Below are 17,266 nucleotides of genomic sequence, written 5' to 3' on the forward strand. Positions count from 1 at the left end.
CTATGCACATGATTACAGATATCTAACAATCACAAGCTGAATTGCTTAGCAGGCCAATCACTAAGAAGAGCTTAAATTATTAAGCAAATCAAATTTTACTTAGTAGAAGAGACTCTCGATCAAATCAATTTGAGCAACCAAAACAGAAAATCCTGAAACACTCAGCAGGTCAGGCAACATCTGTGGAGAGAGAAATGTTTCAGGGCAAATCAGAGCTCTTTTGCCGGCACCCCGCTCCCCGGTGGTCCAGCAGGGCCCCGGTGCGTGCTGCACTAGGCCCCTCCCCTTTAATCAGGGGAAGGGAGGCCTGCAGTACCGTGGCGCTACGTGCCGGTGAGCGTGGCACTGCTGCACGTAGCACCGTGATATTCAATGGGAGCACCATAAGAGGGAGGGGACGCGCTTCCAGTAGTGCCCCACCTCCTGCTTCGGGCGCGACCATTAAATTTCTGGCGCGGGGGCGCTAACTTTTTCGGGGCGTTAAAAGTAGTGCCCTGGCGAAGTTAGCACCCCAAAGGGGGCGTGACCCAATTTTTCCCCTGTTACGTATTAAATTCTGTGGGGGAAAAACTTGTTACCTTAGTGCTGTCCATTAGCGCCAGTAGATGGCGCTAATGTGATGTTGAGAGCTGCAACGACAGCTCCTGTCGCATCCAGCACTGTACACCAAATTGGGACCGCCACCCCCACCCCCATAGTGCTGCCGGTATAGCGACCGCTGGGGACTTCAACGCCTTGGAGATCATGATGTCAGTGAGTGTGTAGCAACCACTGAACGCCCGATCTGCCACATTGCTTCTCGCCACTTACCTCACCGCCTGGAGTTAACAGGCAGGGATAGCTGGCGTGCAGCACCAGGAAGCCGACTCCAAGGACGTTATTTAAAGTGATCAGCCCCAATCACTTGCACCTAACAGGTTAGTGAAGTTTCAGTGCCTGTATGTTAGTTCCCGATACTTTAAAAAAAAACTTTATTCGTTCATGGGATGTGGGCGTCGCTGGCAAGGCCAGCATTTATTGCCCATCCCTAGTTGCCCTTGAGAAGGTGGTGGTGAGCCACCTTCTTGAACCACTGCAGTCCGTGTGGTGAAGGTGCTCCCACAGTGCTGTTAGAGAGTGAGTTCCAAGATTTTGACCCAGCGACGATGAAGGATCGGCGATATACTTCCAAGTCAGGATGGTGTGTGACTTGGAGGGGAACTTGCAGGTGGTGGTGTTCCCATGTGCCTGCTGCCCTTGTCCTTCTAGGTGGAAGAGATCATGGGTTTGGGAAGTGCTGCTGAAGAAGCTTTGGTGAGTTACTGCAGTGCATCTTGTAGATGGTACACACTGCAGCCACGGTGTAATGTATGTACCTTTAAGGGGGGAACTACTTTCTACAGCTCATGTATACTGTAGTACCGGCAGTGACCACACCTGTATATAACGCTGAGTAGTAATCTGTTGTTTCAGTTGCAGCTTGAACCAGGTTGAGTAAACACCTGTTGTACCGTTCTCTGCAGTCCTTTTCTTATTATTACACGGACGTAACAGTGGCGACGAGCAAGTTCGAACCTACCTGCAACTCTGCATCACCTCCCAGGGATTCGCTCCTGGAGAACAGTGGAAGAAGGTCAAGTCCAGAAACACGGGCGTCGACCACGGGCAACCGCCCAGTCATCCAGCGGAGATTTGAGCATCGCAGGGGAGGCTGTCGAGAGCCAGGCTTGGCTTTCCAGTCATGGTGGTCCAGCGAAACGGGCTGGCAACAGGTACTGCGCAGACCCTTCCCGGACAGCAACGGGCTAGAGCCCGACCGAGCGGCACAGAAAAAGGCCGAGCAGCGTCGACGGGGGAGAGAGAGAGGGCAGAGCGCACAGGACGCAACCGGTGTTCAGGGCTGAGCGGCGTCAACGGGGGAGAGAGGCGAGAGAGAGCAGAGCGCAGCTGGTGGTCAAGGGCCGAGCAGCGTCAACGGGGGAGAGAGGCGCGCAGGAAAACGCGAGGCGCTGCCATTGCCACGAGGACCGCAGAGAGCGGCGTTGGCAGCAGCGCAGGAACAGTGCACGAAACCCACAGGGCGTTGCCATTTGCCACGAGGACCGCCGAGAGTGGCGTTGGCAGCAGCGCGGGAGACGCCATTTTAAGCCGCAGCGGGGAAGAAAGGAAAGCGCGGGAGACGCCATTTTAAGCCAGTCTAACCACACCCAAAAATGCCGAAGAGTGGCAGTATCACAGCGTTCGACAATGAAGTCGAAGATTGGACGACATATGTCGAATGCATAGAAGTATACTGCAAGGCGAATGAAGTACCACATGACAAGAAAGCGCTGGTATTGTTGAATTCAATGGGTGCAAAAACGTATGGCTTACTATGAAACCTAGTAACCCCAGAGAAGCCAGTAGAAAAGGATTTTGAAAACATAGTGTCAATCCTACAGGACTACTTAAACCCCACACCGCTGCTGATAGCAGGAAGATTTAAGTTTCACAAAAGGAACCAGCATAAAGATGAAAGTAATGCTGAGTATTTAACGGAACTGCGCAAGCTATCGAAACACTGCCAGTTTGGAACGGGACTAGCAGATACTTTAAGGGACAAGTTTGTGTGTGGGCTTCAAAGTGAAAGAAGCCGTTTCTGGGTTCCATCAGAAAAGGATCTGACGCTGGACAAGGCTTTCAGCATTGCAGTATCACACGAAGCAGCAGCACGGGGCCCTGCAGAGATACAATGGAGACCGCAAGAATAAGGCACAAATGAAATGTCATACGGAACAGTGAAGTGCCATCGCTGCGGCAGAACAACACACGACCATAATGATTGCTGGTTGAAAGACAAAGTGTGCAGACAGTGTGGAAAAGTAGGACACATAGCAAGAGTCTGCAGGTCGGGAAAGAAAACCAGCAGCAAGAAATCTCCACAGGAGAAGTACAAGAAGGTACATAAGGTGACGGAGAGTAGTTCAGACGAACAGAAGAGTGATGCAGACTCCGGAATCAAGGAGCTGGGTTGTCTGAAACTACATAATGTGATCAAAACGGAGGATCACCAAACTATCTGGGTCACACTCAAGATAGCAGGAGTCCAAGAGAAAATGGAATTGGACACAGGATCAGCCCTAACAGTCATAAACCGAAGGGACTACAAGCGGCTATTCTCACATATACCCTTGAGAGATACAAAGATTGTCTTGAAGACGTACATGGGGCAAAAAGTCTACCCCAAAGGAAAAATAAGGGTGAACGTTATATATAACGGCAAGGAAACACCAAAAATGGACCTATATGTATTGCCAGATGGAGGACCACCACAACTAGGACATGAATGGATCCGGAAGATACAGCTAGATTGGCATTCCATACAAGCACTGACTGCAGATGTCAAAAAGGATGATGACGTCACACCTGGACGACTGTCAAAAATGCTAACTGACGCACAAGAAGTATTCGAGCAGGGACTCGGAACACTAAAAGGCATAACAGCGACGATCAAAATGGAGGAAAATGCAAGCCCAAAGTTTTTTAAGGCCAGACCGGTACCTTATGCGATCCGCCCAGCCGTCGAAGCAGAGCTGGAAGGTTTGGAATGTTCAGTAGTACTGTCCAAAGTGGACTGGAGCAAGTGGGCTACACCCATCGTTCCTGTAATGAAGAGGTCGTTGAGTAATGCGCCTGGGGAACCAAAGAAGGTTCGCATCCGTGGGGACTTTAAGGTGACAGTGAACCCAATCCTTCACACTGTACAATATCCGCTTCTGCGGATTGAAGATATTTTCGCCTCGCTATCTGGAGGGAAACACTTCACTAAGATTGATCTGGCCCAGGCGTACCTGCAAATGGAGGTAGAAGAAGCCTCGAAACAGTACCTCACGATCAACCTCTCTACCAATACAACCGGCTGGTGTTCGGGGTAGCATCAGCTCCGGCTATTTGGCAAAGGGCAATGGAACAATTCCTGCAAGGGATTCCAGGGACCCAGTGTTATTTGGACGACATCCTGGTCACGGGCGAAAATGACAGTGAGCACCTCACCAACCTGGAGCAGGTGCTCACTAGATTGAAGGAATATGGGCTCCGAGCTAATCGCCACAAATGCGAGTTTTTCCAGAAGCAGATCTCGTATTGTGGCCATGTTATTGATAAAGAGGGGTTACATAAGTCCCCTGAAAAGATTGAGGCAGTAGTCAAGGCTCCAGCACCGGAAAATGTGTCACAACTGAGGTCGTTCCTCAGGCTGGTGAACTACTACCATAAGTTCTTGCCGAATTTGTCTACCATACTACACCCACTGAACACCCTACTGCAAACGGGGGTACCATGGATGTGGAGTGACGAATGTAAACGAGCGTTCCAGAAAAGCAAAGCATTGATCACATCAAAAGAGGTGTTCGCTCATTTCAACTCAGCACTACCAATTCGGTTGGCGTGTGATGCATCACCCTATGGCATTGGAGCGGTGCTGTCGCACAAATTCCCGGACGGCTCGGAGAGGCCAGTAGCCTTTGCGTCTCGGTCACTAACCTCAGCCAAGCGTAACTACGCCCAGATTGACAGGGAGGCCCTCAGCCTAGTGTGGGGAGTGAAAAAGTTCAATCATTATCTGCACGGGCAGTAGTTCACCTTGCTGACTGACCACCAACCACTTGTCTCCATCTTTAATCCAAAGAAAGGCGTTCCGGTGATGACTGCGCAACAGCTACAAAGATGGTCCCTTTTTCTAGGGGCGCACCAATATGAAATAGAGTATAAGGGCACGAAACAGCATGGAAACGCTGATGGGCTATCACGCCTGCCACTGCCTACTGCGGAGGAAGCACCAGCATTGGATCCTGTCGAAATATTTCATTCGACTATAATTGAATGCTTGCCAGTAACTAACGCTGGTATAGAGAAGGAGACCCGAAATGACCCGACACTGTCTCGGGTATATGATTTGACGGTGAAGGGATGGCCAGCACATGGCGACTCACTGTTGCCAGCATTCTCATCCAGAAGAGAACAGCTGTCAGTATGCCAGGGGACCTTGATGTGTGGAACCCGAGTGGTAATTCCACCCAAGTTAAGGGAGAGAGTACTCAATGAGCTTCACGAAGGTCATCTGGGAGGGGTGAAAATGAAAAGCCTTGCTAGGGCTTATGTGTGGTGGCCGGGGATCGATCAGCAAATCGAGGACCTGACAAAGAGCTGCTCAGGATGCCAGAAAGTCCAAAATGCACCACCACATGCCCCTCTACACCCATGGGAGTGGCCCTCATCTCCATGGCAACGGGTGCATGTTGATTTTGCTGGTCCATTCATGGACTCAATGTTTTTAATAGCCGTGGATGCGCACTCGAAATGGCCTGAGGTGATCAAAATGTCCTCCACCACCACGGAGAAAACTATTGCAGTCCTTTGGACCATTTTTGCCAGGAACGGCTTGCCAGAGCAGATTTGCTCTGCTAACGGACCACAGTTTGTGTCCGAAGAGTTTCGAAGATTTATGAAAAGGAATGGGGTAAGGCATTACACATCCGCCCCGTATCATCCAGCCACAAATGGATTGGCTGAGAGGTTCGTACAAACCTTTAAAAAAGCAGTAAAGGCCATGTGCGATGCCGACATTCCACTGCAGCATAAGGTGGACAATTTCCTGTTAGCCTACAGAAATGTGACACATGCAGTCACCAACCAGGCCCCGGCCATGATGTTCTTTAACCGAAGGTTGAGATCTCATCTGGATTTGCTCAGACCAAATGTACGAAGAGATGTTGAGAGTAAGCAATTCCAGCACATCAATGAGAAGCCGACAAGGAGCTTCAATGTAGGGCAACCAGTCTTGGCCCGCGACTAGCGAACAGAGAAATGGTAACCAGGAACGATATGCACATGGCAGGGGCCACTAATGTACACAGTGGACGTTGGGGAGAGCATCGTGAGACGCCATGCTGACCAGATCCTAGAGTCACAGGAACGAGTCAACCCCATGCCTCGCCCATACGTACCTGGCGATGAACCCGACATAAAGGTTGTTATATCCGTGTGTTAATGGAGACACGGAATGCAGGAGTTGATTTAACAAGTGTTTACTGAACAAAGTCTGGAGGTGAACTAACAACACAAGACGCTACACAGGCTTATATACCCGAGTGGTCACTACTGGTACTACAGTATACAGGGGCTTCAAAAACATAGTTCCTCTTAAAGGTACATACACTACAATTCCTCCCCTTTTAGATAAATAGTACATAACATTTTAAGTAATCATTAAATAACATTTTTACAAGAACAATAATATACACATTTGCTGAAGTTAATCAATTACAAATTCAGTCTCTCTGGAGGCTTCCTGACTCGGTCCGGATAACGCCTCGGTGGTGTAGTAGGTTCTTTTGCCAAGGTCGATTCGGCTTCAATGCTAGTGTCGGGTTTATCTGGTTCCAGTATCACCGGATCGGAGGTAGATACTATGGGTATCTCTGCTTCATCACTAGGCGTATAGAGTTGTGGTGTAGGTTGTCCTTTTTCGGATGACTCTATGATCTGGTCAGCATGGCGCCTTATTATGCTTTCTCCAATGTCCACGGTATAGATCAGCGGTCCTAGTCATGTGCAAATAGTTCCAGGCTGCCATTTCTCGGTACGGTAGTCCCGGGCCAAAACTGGTTGACCTATCTGGAAGGTTCTAGTTGGCCTTTCATTCATGCTTTGAAATTGCCGGTTCTCTACGTCCCTTCTGACGTTTGGCTTGACCAAATCCAGCCGGCATCTTAGTCTTCTATTGAAAAACATCATGGCGGGGGTTTGGTTTGTAACCACATGTGTTGCATTCCTGTACGCAAACAAGAAGTTATCTACTTTATGTTGTAGATTTATGTCTTCATTACCCATGGCCTTTATGGCCTTCTTGAAGGTCTGGACAAACCTTTCAGCCAATCCATTGGTGGCGGGATGGTATGGGGCGGACGTGTAGTGCTTAACCCCATTGTTTTTTAAGAACTTCCTGAATTCTTCAGATACAAATTGCGGTCCATTATCAGAACAGATCTGTTCAGGCAGCCCATTCCTGGCGAATATGGTCCTTAATACTGTGATGGTTTTTTCCGTGGTGGTGGAGGACATCTTTATTACCTCCGGCCACTTGGAGTGTGCATCCACTGCGATTAAGAACATTGAGTCCATAAATGGACCAGCAAAGTCGATATGTACCCTTTGCCATGGAGATGAGGGCCACTCCCATGGATGTAGCAGGGCTTGTGGTGGGGCGTTTTGGACCTTCTGGCATCCTAGATAGCTCTTGGTCATTTCTTCGATGTCTCCATCGATACCTGGCCACCACACAAACGCTCTGGCTAAGTTCTTCATTTTCACTCCACCCAGATGCCCCTCGTGAAGCTCGTTTAGCACTCTATCCTTGAGTTTGGGTGGAATCACCACTCTGGATCCACACATCAAGGTTCCTCGGCACACTGACAGCTGTTCTCCTCTTTGCGAAAATGCTGGCAACAGTGGTTCGCCATGTGCTGGCCATCCCTTCACCGTTAAATCGTAGACTCGTGAGAGAGTCGGGTCATTTCGCGTTTCCTTTTCAATGGTAGAATTTGTCACCGGTAGACATTCCACGATGGTCGAGTGGAATATCTCCACTGGGTCCACTGTAGGCGCCTCTTCCACCATTGGCAACGGTAGGCGCGATAACCCGTCAGCATTCCCATGCTGTTTTGTTCCTTTGTACTCTGTCATATTGGTGTGCCCCTAGGAAAAGGGACCACCTCTGTAGCCTTTGCGCTGTCATAATGGGAATGCCCTTTTTAGGGTTGAATATGGAGACGAGGGGTTGATGGTCAGTCAACAAGGTAAACTTTTGTCCGTGTAGGTAACGGTTGAATTTCTTCACCCCCCACACCAGGCTGAGTGCCTCCCTGTCGATCTGGGCATAGTTACGCTCAGCTGAGTTCAATGAGCGTGACGCAAAAGCTATCGGCCGCTCCGAGCCATCAGGGAATCTATGCGATAATACCGCTCCCATGCCATAAGGGGATGCATCGCACGCCAGTCTGATTGGCAGTGATGGGTTGTAATGAGCCAACACTTCCCTGGACGTGATCAAGCCTTTGCATTTATGGAAGGCACGTTTACAGTCTTCACTCCATTTCCAAACTACTCCCGTTTGTAGCAGTGCGTTAAGCGGGTGCAGAACCGTCGACAAGTTTGGTAAAAATTTATGATAGTAATTTACTAATCCCAGGAACGACCTTAATTGTGAGACATTTTCAGGCGCTGGGGCCTTTACGACCGCTTCAATCTTTTCAGGTGACTTATGCAACCCTTCTTCGTTAATGACATGGCCACAATATGATATTTGTTTCTGGAAAAATTCGCATTTGGGGCGATTTGCTCGTAGGCCCCGTTCTCTCAGCCTCGTGAGCACCTGCTCCAAGTTGGCAAGGTGCTCGTTGTCGTTTTCTCCTGTTACAAGGATGTCGTCTAGGTAGCATTGAGTCCCCGGAATCCCTTGCAGGATTTGCTCCATAGCTCTTTGCCAGATAGCCGGAGCTGATGCCACTCCGAAAACCAGTCGATTGTACTGGTACAGGCCTTTGTGTGTGTTTATCGTGAGATACTTTTTAGAGGCCTCCTCAACCTCCATCTGTAGATATGCCTGTGCTAAGTCAATTTTGGTGAAACGTTTCCCTCCTGATAGTGAGGCGAAAATATCTTCTATCCTCGGAAGAGGATACTGTACCGTGTGAAGAACCGAGTTTACAGTCACCTTGAAGTCCCCACAGATGCGAACTTTTCTCTGTTCTTCAGATTTATCATTATTCAACGTTTTCTTCATGACCGGGACGATGGGTGTTGCCCACTCGCTCCAATCTACCTTGGATAACACGCCTGCTTTTTCCAAATTCTCCAGCTCTGCCTCGACGGCTGGACGAATTGCGTATGGCACCGGCCTTGCCTTAAAAAACTTGGGAATTGCCGCATCTTCCACTTTTATTGAGGCGGTGGCGCCTTTCAGAGTTCCTAGTTCCTGTTGAAACACTTCTTTGGCGTTAGCCAAGATTTCTTTTAATCGTCCAGGTATGACGTCATCATCGTTTTTTTTCTTACTGGTCACCGTCAGTGCCTGAATGGAGTGCCAGTCTAAACGTATCTTTCTGATCCATTCATGTCCCAACAACGGTGGACCACCATCTTGCAGAACGTATAAATACAACTTCTGTATTTCCTTGCCGTTGTATACAACAGGCACCCTTATTTTCCCTCTGGGGTATACTTTCTGCCCCGTATATGTCTTCAAGACAATGGATGTGTCTTTCAAAGGTATATGCGGAAATAGCCGCTCGTAATCCCGTCGACTCATGACGGTCAGAGCTGATCCTGTATCTAGCTCCATTTTGACTGGGGACCCCGCTATTGTGAGGGTAACCCAAATGGTCTGGTAATCTTCTTTGGCAATTACATTATGTAATTTGAGACAGCTTAGTCTCTTGTTTCCGGAGTCGCTATCACTCTTCTGGTCTTCGGAGCTACTGTCCGTCATCATTTGTACCTTTCTGTACTTTTCCTTATTGACCTTTTTACTGTCAGCGGATTTCTTTCCAGATCTGCATACACGTGCAATGTGTCCCATCTTTCCGCATTGCCTGCATGCTTTGTCCTTGAACCAGCAGTCCTTCTGGTCATGGGTGGATCTGCCGCAGCGATAACATCTCTCGAAACCCCGTGTCATTTCATGGGTGCCGAAGTCCTGTGGCTTTTGCTGTATCTCTGCAGCTCCCCTTGCTGCTGTTTTGTATGAAACAGCCACACTGAAACCTTGTCCAGTGTCAAATCTTTCTCAGAAAGTAGTCTTTTCTGTGTTCCTTCGCTTAGGAGACCACAGACAAATTTGTCTCGTAGAGAATCTGCCAGTCCTGCCCCGAATTGGCAGTGCTTTGACAGCTTTCGTAATTCGGTGAGGCAATCAGCGTTACTTTCATTCTTGTGCTGATTCCTCCTGAAGAATTTGAATCGTTCCGCTATCAGCAGCGGTGTTGGGTTTAAGTGCTCCTGTAAGGTAGCAACAATCTCCTTAAAATTCTTGTCCATTGGTTTGGCTGGAGTGATCAAGTTTCGTAACAGCCTGTATGTCCTTGTGCCCATCAGATTTAGAAGGACCGATGCCTTTTTATCATCCGCTACTTCATTCGCCTTGCAATATACCTCCACTCTTTCCACATATGTGGTCCAATCTTCTATATCACTATCGAAAGCAGTAATATTGCCAGTCTTCGGCATCTTGAAAATCTAAAATGGCGCTTCCCGCGCTTTTCTTTCTTCCCCGCCGAGTTAAGATGGTGCCTCCCGCACTTTCCCGCCGCTGCCGCTGCTACCAACGCTGTTTTCCACGGTTCTTGTTGCGACCTGCAGCTTTTCGCGGTATTTCTATTTTTTTTATATATCGCTTCAATAGTTTCTCCGTTACTTGGAGAACTGTTCCCGTCGTGGAGCGGACCCTCTGGGACTTTCCCCTCCCTCTGCTCGGTCCGAACGCCGACCTGCTTTGCAGCACTGGCCGCGCCCTGAGTGCTCCACCCTCTCTCTCTCTTTGATTCTGCTTCCCGACTCGCTGCCCGGCCCCGTTGCAGAACCACCCGATCAAGCTCTAGCCCGCCGCAGCCCAGGAAGGATCGGTGCACTACCTGCCACCAGCCCGTTTAGCTGGGGAAACCACAGATTGGAGACCAAGCCTGGCCCTTGTTTTCGAGTTATATATTTTTTTTTTTGCTTCTGGCTTCGACCTTCGTCTGAGGAATCGATCCCCTTGAGGTGCTGCCGAATTGCAGGTAAGTTCGTTTCTAACTCGTCGCCACTGTTAGATCCGTGTGTTAATGGAGACACGGAATGCAGGAGTTGATTTAACAAGTGTTTACTGAACAAAGTCTGGAGGTGAACTAACAACACAAGACGCTATACAGGCTTATATACCCGAGTGGTCACTACTGGTACTACAGTATACAGGGGCTTCAAAAACATAGTTCCTCTTAAAGGTACATACACTACACAGGTAGCATCTACCCCAGAAACAGTAGCATCGGAAGCTGATGAACCAACCGACGACAGGGGGCCAGAATCGCCTCCGCACCAAGAGCAAGACACTCGGGAAAGGCGCTAACCAGAAAGGATCAGGAAGCCTCCCCAAAGACTGAATTTATAAATAGACTATTTTCAGCTAATGTTACATGTTAAAAGTGTTAATTGTAATTAGTTTGATATTTAATTGTTAAATGAGTGTTATGGTACTGTTAATCTAAAAGGGGAGGAATTGTAATGTATGTACCTTTAAGGGGGGAACTACTTTCTACAGCTCATGTATACTGTAGTACCGGCAGTGACCACACCTGTATATAATGCTGAGTAGTAATCTGTTGTTTCAGTTGCAGTTTGAACCATGTTGAGTAAACACCTGTTGTACCGTTCTCTGCAGTCCTTTTCTTATTATTACACGGACGTAACACACGGTACACCGGTGGTGGAGGGAGTGAATGTTTAAGGTGGTGGATGGGGTGCCAAACAAGTGGGCTGCTTTGTCTTGGATGGTGTCGAGCTTCTTGAGTCATAGAGTCATAGAGTTTTACAGCGCAGAAAGAGGCCCTTCAGCCCATCGTGTCTGCGCCGTCCATCAATCCCTGTCCAGTCTAATCCCATTTTCCAGCATTTGGTCCATAGCCTTGTATGCAATGGCATTTCAAGTGCCCATCCAAATGCTTCTTGAATGTTGTGAGGGTTCCTGCCTCTACCACCCTTTCAGGCAGTGAGTTCCAGCTTCCAACCACCCTCTGGGTGAAAAAGTTCCTCCTCAAATCCCCTCTAAATCTCCTGCCCCTTACCCTGAATCTATGCCCCCTTGTTATTGACCCTCCTACTAAGGGGAAAAGTTCCTCTTTATCTACCCTATCTATGCCCCTCATCATTTTGTACACCTCAATCAGGTCCCCCCTCTGCCTCCTTTGCTCCAAGGAAAACAACCCCAGCCTGTTTAGTCTTTCTTCATAGCTGAGGCGCTCCATCCCAGGTAACATCCTGGTGAATCTTCTCTGCACCCTCTCCAAAGCAATCACATCCTTCCTATAGTGAGGCGACCAGAACTGCACACAGTACTCCAGCTGTGGCCTCACCAGCGTTTTGTACAGCTCCATCATAACCTCCCTGCTCTTATAATCTATGCCTCTGCTAATGAAGGCAAGTATCCCATATGCCTTTTTAACCACCTTATCTACCTGTTCCGCTGCCTTCAGGGATCTATGTACATGTACACCAAGGTCCCTCTGACCCTCTGTACTTCCTAGGGTCCTACCACTCATTGTGTATTCCCTTGCCTTATTTGTCCGTCCAAAATGCATCACCTCGCACTTTTCCGGGTTAAATTCCATTTGCCACTTTTCCGCCCATCTGACCAACCCATTAATATCGTCCTGTAGCCTGAGGCTTTCCTCCTCGCAATTTACCACCCCACCAATTTTCGTGTCATCCGCGAACTTACTGATCATACCCTTTACATTCTCATCCAAATCATTAATGTAGATCACAAACAGCAAGGGACCCAGCACCGATCCCTGAGGTACCCCACTGGACACAGGCTTCCAGTCACAAAAGCAACCTTCGACCATCACTCTCTGCCTCCTGCCACTCAGCCAGTTTAGGATCCAACGCGCCAAGGCCCCCTGGATCCCATGGGCTGAGTGTTGTTGGAGCTGCACTCATCCAGGCATCTGAAGAGCATTTCATCACACTCCTGACTTGTGCCTTGTAGATGGTAAAAAGGCTTTGGTGAGTCAGGAGGTGAGACACTCGCCACAGAATACCCAGCCTCTGACCTGCTCTTGTTGCCACAGTATTTAAGTGGCTGGTCTAGTTAAGTTTCTGGTCAATGGTGACCCCAGTATATTGATGGTGGGGGATTTGGCGATGGTAATGCTGTTGAATGTCAAGGGGCAGTGGTTAGATGCTTGTTTGTTGGAGATAGTCATTGCCTGGCATTTGTGTGGCGCAAATGTTACTTGCCACTTATGAGCCCAAGCCTGAATGTCGTCCAGGTCTTGCTGCATGCGGGCATGGACTGCTTCATTATCTGGGGAGTTGCGAATGGCACTGAACACTGTGCAATCATCAGCGAACATCGCCACTTTTGACTTTATGATAGAGGGAAAGTCATTGATGAAGCAGCTGAAGATGGTTGGGCCTAGCACACTGCCCTGAGAAACTCCTGCAGCAATGTTCTGGGGCTGTGATGATTGACCTCCAACCACCACAACCATCTTCCTTTGTGCTAGGTATGTCTCCAGCCAGTGGAGAGTTTGCCGCCTGATTCCCATTGACTTCAGTTTTACTAGGGCTCCTTGATGCCACACTCGGTCAAATGCTGCCTTGATGTCAAGGGCAGTCACTCTCACCTCACCTCTGGAATTCAGCCCTTTTGTCCATGTTTGGACCAAGGCTGTATTGAGGTCTGGAACCGAGTGATCCTGGCGGAACCCAAACTGGGCATTAGTGAGCAGGTTATTGGTGAGTAAGTGCTGCTTGATAGCACTGTCGACGATACCTTCCATCACTTTGCTGATGATTGAGAATCGACTGATGGGGCAGTAATTGGCTGGATTGGATTTGTTCTGCTTTTGTAGACAGGACATACCTGGGCAGTTTTCCACATTGTTGGATAGATGCCAGTGTTATAGCTGTACTGGAACAGCTTGGCTAGAGGCGCAGCTTGTTCTGGAGCACAAGTCTTCAGCACGACAGCCAGGATGTTGTTGGGGCCCACAGCCTTTGCTGTATCCAGTGCACTCAGCCGTTTCTTGATATCACGAGTGAATCAAATTGGCTGAAGACTGGCTTCTGTGATGGTGGGGACCTCAGGAGGAGGCCGATATGGATCATTCACTCAGCACTTCTGGCTGAAGATGGTTGCAAACGCTTCAGACTTGTCTTTTGCACTCACGCTGGGCTCCACCATCATTGAGGCTGGTGATATTCATGGTGCCTTCTCCTCCCGTTAGTTGTTTAATGGTCCACTACCATTCATGACTGGATGTGGCAGGACTGCAGAGCTTTGATCTGATCCGTTGATTGTGGGATTGCTTAGCTCTGTTTATAGCATGCTGCTTCTGCTTTTTAGCAGGCATGTTGTCCTGTTTTGCAGCTTCCCCAAGTTGGCACCTCATTTCTAGGTATGCCTGGTGCTGCTCCTGGCATGCTCTTCTACACTCCTTATTGAACCAGGGTTGATCCCCTGGCTTGATGGTAATGGTAGAGAGAGGGATATGCTGGGCCATAAGGTTACAGATTGTGGTGGAATACAATTCTGCTGCTGCTGATGGCCCATAGCGCCTCATGGATGCCCAGTTTTGAGCTGCTAGATCTGTTCTGAATCTATCCCATTTAGCACGGTGGTAGTGCCACACAACACGATGGAGAGTGTCCTCAGTATGTAGACGGGACTTCGTTTCCACAATGACTGTGTGGTGGTCACTGCTACCAATGCTGTCATGGAAAGATGCATCTGCGACAGGTAGATTGATGAGGGCAAGGTCAAGTAGCTTTTTCCCTCATGTTGGTTCTCTCACCACCTGCCGCAGGCACAGACTGGCAGCTATGTCCTTCAGGACTCAGCCAGCTCAGTCAGTAGTGGTGCTACTGAGCCACTCTTGGTGATGGACATTGAAATACCCCACTCAGCATACATTCTGTGCCCTTGCTACTCTCAGTGCTTCTTCCAAGTGGTGTTCAACATGGAGGGGTACTTATTCATCAGCTGAGGGACAGTGGTAGGTGGTAATCAGCAGGAGGTTTCCTTGCACATGTTTGACCTGAAGCCATGAGACTTTACGGGGTCCGGAGTCAATGTTGAGGACTCCCAGGGCCACTCCTTCCCTACTGTATACCACTGTGCCGCCACCCCTGGTGGGTCTGTCCTGCTGGTGAACCAGGACATACCCAGGGATGGTGATAGAGGAGTTTGGGAAATTGGCTGAAAGGTATGATTCTGTGAGAATGACTATGTCAGGCTGTTGCTTGACTAGTCTGTTGTACAGCTCCTCCAATTTTGGCACAAGTCCCCAGATGTTGGTGAGGAGGACTTTGCAGGGTCGGCTGGGCTGCGTGTGCTGTTGTTGTGTCTGTAGCCGGTGCCGAGATCGATGTCGGGTGGTCCGTCCGGTTTTATTCTTATTGTTTTTCATAGTGGTTTTTTACAACTGAGTGACTTGCTAGGCCATTTCAGAGGGCAGTTAAGAGTCAACCACATTGCTGTGGGTCTGGAGTCACATATAGGCCAGACCAGGTAAGGACGGCAGATTTCCTTCCCTAAAGAACATTGGTGGACCAGATGGGTTTTTACGACAATCCGATAGTTTCATGGTCACCATTACTGATACTAGCTCTTTATTCCAGATTTATTTAATTGATTGAATTTAAATTCTCCAGCTGCCGTGGTGGGATTTGAACTCACGTCTCTGAATCATTAGTCCAGGCCTCTGGATTACTAGTCCAGTAACATAACCACTATGCTACCATTTCCGTTAAAACTGCAATAGTTTTATTTAGTGATTTGAAGGTTCTTTTGGTATCAGGAGTATTGTGGAAAGTAGGAAAGTGCAAAATTTATTCTTGAAAGATTCAACCTACAACACTTGCTAAAAGTCATGGAGGCTGTACTGGCAGTTCACCTTGCCCTCCAGGATCTATGGCGGAGGGAGCGGAGGCAACGAGGGAGATGGGAACATGTGCACAGAGGGAGGAGGAAGAAGATGAGGAGGAAGAAGATGAGGAACAGGAGGGAGGGTGGAGGCAACCAGACAGGCAGGCTTCCGGACTGGCGATCCGTGACTGCCTCATCAGACTCCAATTTGAATGAATGAAACCCCAGATCCCCATTGTTCACCTCATCCCCATCATACCATCCCTGTGTCATGCCATATAGCGTCTTCCTGGATGCAAAGGTGAAATGAGAGAGACCACAAAATATTCCAAACTCTATCAATAAATTTCTGCATAAAGAGATCACACAAATCACATGCATTCTAATAACTAATGATCCTTGTGCCTGCCATAGTTGAATAGCTGTCATTGTGTGCAAGGTGTGAGATGTGGGTGTGAGCGTTTGTAGGTAGAGATTGTTGGTGGGTGAGTGCTGGGGATGTGGTGCATTGAGCAGTGTGTGAAGCTTGTTGTACAGGTGGTAGTATGTAATATTTTTTGAAGCCTTCATTCACCCTGACCAGCCATGTGAGCTCGTTAAGCCATTGTCGGGAGCAGTGAGAGCGGAGTTTCAGTGAGTATTTAAACTCACTTTCGCGGGCTTTTTTTACAGAGGCCATTGTCAGGAGTGGTGAGAGCGAAGTCATAGCAGGACAGCTTGGCCCCATGGCATGCTCCTCCTGCACTATATGGGAAATCGGGGACACTTCCTGTGTCCCTGACAACCATGTGTGCGGGAAGTGTATCCAGCTGCAGCTACTGGCAGACCACATTGCGGCACTGGAGCTGCAAATGGATACATACTGGAGCATTCATGATGCTGAGGATGTCATGGATATCATGTTTAATCAGTTGGTCACACTGCAGGTAAAGGCTGCACAGGCAGGAAGGGAATGGGTGACCACCAGGCAGTGTAGTAGGCACAGGCAGGCAGTGCAGGGGTCCCCTGTGGTCACCCCACTCTCAAACAGATATACCGCTTTGGATATTGTTGGGGAGGATGGCTTATCGGGGGAAGGCAGCAGCAACCAACTTCCTGGCACCATGGGTGGTTCTGCTGCACGGGACGGGAGGAAAAAGAGCGAGAGAGCTATAGTGATAGGGGATTCTATTGTAAGGGGAATAGATAGGCGTTTCTGCGGCCGCAAACGAGACTCCAGGATGGTATGTTGCCTCCCTGGTGCAAGGGTCAAGGATGTCTCGGAGCAGCTGCAGGACATTCTGGAGGGGGAGGGTAAACAGCCAGTTGTCGTGGTGCATATAGGTACCAACGATATAGGTAAAAAATGGGATGAAGTCCTAAAAGCTGAATATAGGGAGTTAGGAGGTAAATTAAAAAATAGGACCTCAAAGGTAGTAATCTCAGGATTGCTACCAGTGCCACATGCTAGTCAGAGTAGAAATAGAAGGATATTTCAGATGAATACATGGCTAGAAGAATGGTGCAAGGGGGAGGGATTCAAATTCCTGGGACATTGGAACCGGTTCTGGGGGAGGTGGGACCAGTACAAACCGGACGGTTTGCACCTGGGCAGGACCGGGACCGATGTCCTAGGGGGAGTGTTTG

The sequence above is a fragment of the Somniosus microcephalus genome, chromosome 8 (genome assembly GCF_052327205.1).
Source record: "Somniosus microcephalus isolate GS21.2 chromosome 8, FLI_Smic_1.0, whole genome shotgun sequence".
NCBI lineage: Eukaryota > Metazoa > Chordata > Chondrichthyes > Squaliformes > Somniosidae > Somniosus > Somniosus microcephalus.